This window comes from Branchiostoma belcheri, unplaced genomic scaffold, assembly GCF_001625305.1.
Source record: "Branchiostoma belcheri isolate BF01 breed outbred unplaced genomic scaffold, Haploidv18h27 scaffold100, whole genome shotgun sequence".
NCBI classification, from domain to species: domain Eukaryota; kingdom Metazoa; phylum Chordata; class Leptocardii; order Amphioxiformes; family Branchiostomatidae; genus Branchiostoma; species Branchiostoma belcheri.
The window spans coordinates 917,245-920,705 of NW_017802381.1; positions in this window are offsets into that span (position 1 = coordinate 917,245).

A 3,461-nucleotide genomic window follows, 5' to 3' on the forward strand; every position below is an offset into this window, starting at 1 on the left:
GATTCGTTCATCAAAGTAGATTTTACTAAGGTATGACTTAACTAACTGATTGTGGAAGTACTAGTTTTTAATTAATTACTAGTAGTACTGATTTAATAAAAAACAATATACGCGCTCTGGTTGAGTTCATGGCATTTACATGAAACAAGGTGCTAATAGCCGCTAGTCGGTGACGCGTCAGCAGCCCTATGATTGGTCCCCGCTAGAAATCTACTGGATGTCATATAGTGTACACGGGGGGGGGGGCAGGCGAATGGATGGAGGGGGAAGATCACTAGTGATCTCGCCCCGGGAACCTTAGTTGGGGAGTAGCCCGGAGCAAAGCCATGGTAAGTTCCTGAACCTGTGTCAGGGACTTACGAAGAAAACTTCTTACCTGAGCTGACAGTCAGGGTTGGCCAGCCTGCCAGAGTCAGCAGCAGTACTATAGATCCGGCTGGTATGTTTCCTGACAACATCACGTTACGTTGCCTGGTCCAAAGTAGCTATCAAGCGGCTTCAAATCAATCTGAGTTCCTGACTCCATCTTCAGTGGGCGCGAACTTACGTAACGTTACATACAGGGGGTGGTGCTTGTAGGTGATAGGAGTGCGCATACGCATGTGCGGAACACTAGTATTGTGGTTATCTGACCCCTTAAAGAACGCTAACCTTTCTTTTCAAAATTGTGGTGGCTCACCGTGGCTAGCTGTGGTAACACAAACAAAGGCACAATAAGTACCAATGGTATTGACACGCACAAGGGAAACGGAAACCTACTCGTAAATAACGTTATATCTCAGTCTTGGTGGCAATACTTTGACAACCTCGAGCTCGACCAAAACAATGTCAGTCGGTGCCTGTGCGCGTGTTGTTAGAGGGACTAGCCTGCTAAAGAAACAAAATATTTGTTTTTTTTATTGTCTCTATCTATAGTTTTTGGTCCTAATTGCGACGTTGCCTGATTTTAATTGCTGATTTTGAAAAAGGAAACGCTTGCAATACTGTGACTTTTGTAAAAGAAAGAAAAGCATGCCATGATGACTCAATGCTACATGAAGTTTGAATTTCATCTTTCACTTTTGACAATGACTCATGCTACTTCTGCTTTGTTAACGACCACCTCAGTGCAGCTTTTGGCGACAAAGAAGTCACGATGACGAATGGTGAACTCAGTCCTAACTTAATTAGGCCATGTTGATTTGATTATATGGATGACATCCGCGCGCGCATGAATTTTCGGCCGTTTCCAAAAAAAAAAAAAGTTTTCAACCATACTGTAAATCGTACAAAACAGTTGCAAAATGAGCAAATATTTACCGTAAGTTGCAAAATAAATAATTGAAAACGAAGCCATTGTCGAAGAATGCCAAAATCAAACGAAAAAGACAAAATATAAAGAAATGAATTTGAAGAGTGGATTCGCCATACTTTGTGTCATTTGCTCAACCCTCATGACCACGTGGATTTCATAATGAAAGCAACTTTTTTTTTTTTGCTAAACTTTTTTTTTATTCGCACGCTCGCATCAGTTTTGGGCTTCCCAGAGGATGTCATCCATATAATCAAATCAACATGGCCTTACCGTGTAGGCCTGAGTAAACAAGTTGGACGTAAGGTACATCAGACAGTCGTTTGAGGCAGACCATAGATAGTGCGCTATGTTCACATCCAAATGTACGCTTGGAAATGAATAATAAAAAAAATTAACAGTGGCAAATGTGCTAGTGTTGACACATTGGCGCACCAAATCCGTAGTGGTTTTTTTTGCACTCAGATAGATTATTAGCCTATAGGCTCGGTGGGCGTCACTCCACCGTACAGGTGGGGAAATCGTGTAAAGTGCTTTTCCCAAGGGCATAACGTTGGGCCACGGTGAACCCGTATCGAACCAGAGACTTATTGGTTCCGAGTCCAACGCTCTAACCGTTGCGCCATCGACGCCATATGGCGAAATTAATAATGCAGGGTTCACAATATTTGTGTTGTCATTAATCATATGATCCTCTAGGTTAACTGCCGGTTTTGACACCCTGTTTGTCGCACATATTGTTAACGTAGATGTACAAAATTTAGGAAGACTTTAACCTTTTGTCAGATGTGGTCTTTTCTGTACTGTTGTCTATTGAACGAATGATTTTAAAGCCTAGGTCCAAATCTTGATTTCTAGCTGTCACTGCTACCAGTATTTTGCGCTATATAAAAGGTAGTAACTCGACGCGCGACTTCTTCATTTTACTCTTGTTGCCGATTGTGGAGGTTTCACTTTCTCGTGAAACTGCCATGGCTTTACGGTTGTGTTCTCCTTGGTACGAAACTTCTTTCACAGGCACGCAGTGTTCTGCACCACGAACAAAGTGATTGACCTGTGGCAGGCTTTCCGACAAAGGAGCGCACTGAAAAGTAACCGAATCGCCGTGTTCAAAAAGCATTCAGCGAAGACAAAGTTCCCCGCATGATGTGTAGCAAGACGCGCTCTGTTGCAGTTCTGCATTCTGTCAGCCTGTCAGGCCTAGGGAAAACAACGCTGTGTTTCCAGTTTTGGGCCTAAAAAGTAGAGTCCGTAGATAGGGATTCTGTCTCTCTTTGCTTTTAGATTTAGATTTAGGCTAAATTTAAGAGAGATATAATGTCCTTGATATTAAAGACACACACTGGCACACGTATACAAACACACTGGCGCACATTTACACACACGCACAGACTCTCTCTCTCTCATCACACACACACACACAAACACACACACACACACAGACACACTAAACACACACACACAGACACACACACAATGACATACACACACACACACACTCACACAGTAGACACACACACACACACACACTGACACACACACACACACACACAGACACACTAAACACACACACAGACACACACACTGACATATACACACACACACACTCACACAGTAGACACACACACATACACACACACAGACACACACACACACACACACACACACACACACACACACACACACACACACACACACACACACATATCGTTTTTGCTCTGTTTCTTCTCCCTCTTCTTCTTCCTCTTTTTCTTCTCCAAACAAATAAGGTCAATGACCTGTACCAGACGGTCTGTTACCATGGTAACTAGTGTTGGGTTACATCATGTTGCAATTTTATAGCAGAAGGGATTTAGACTCCTGTCTGACCATATATATGATATGAATATGTTTGGAGTAAGAAGTAACAGAGCAGACTATCATGCGAAGGTAAACATTATGCACTTGCTTTGCAAATGTTACCTTTTTAGTATTCAACTTTGATTTAGTTGCAACTTGTGCATTTGCCGAAGTTTTCTGACAACTGGGTGTCCCTCGGTAATGAGTCAGAGAAGACAGGCCACCAGAAAACGATTTTCTCCTCCAACATCTGCTTGGCCATGGGCTTTTCTGGCTTGGTCCACCTGAAGGCCTTGACATGTGATATCGCGAGATTCCGCGAGATGTGAGC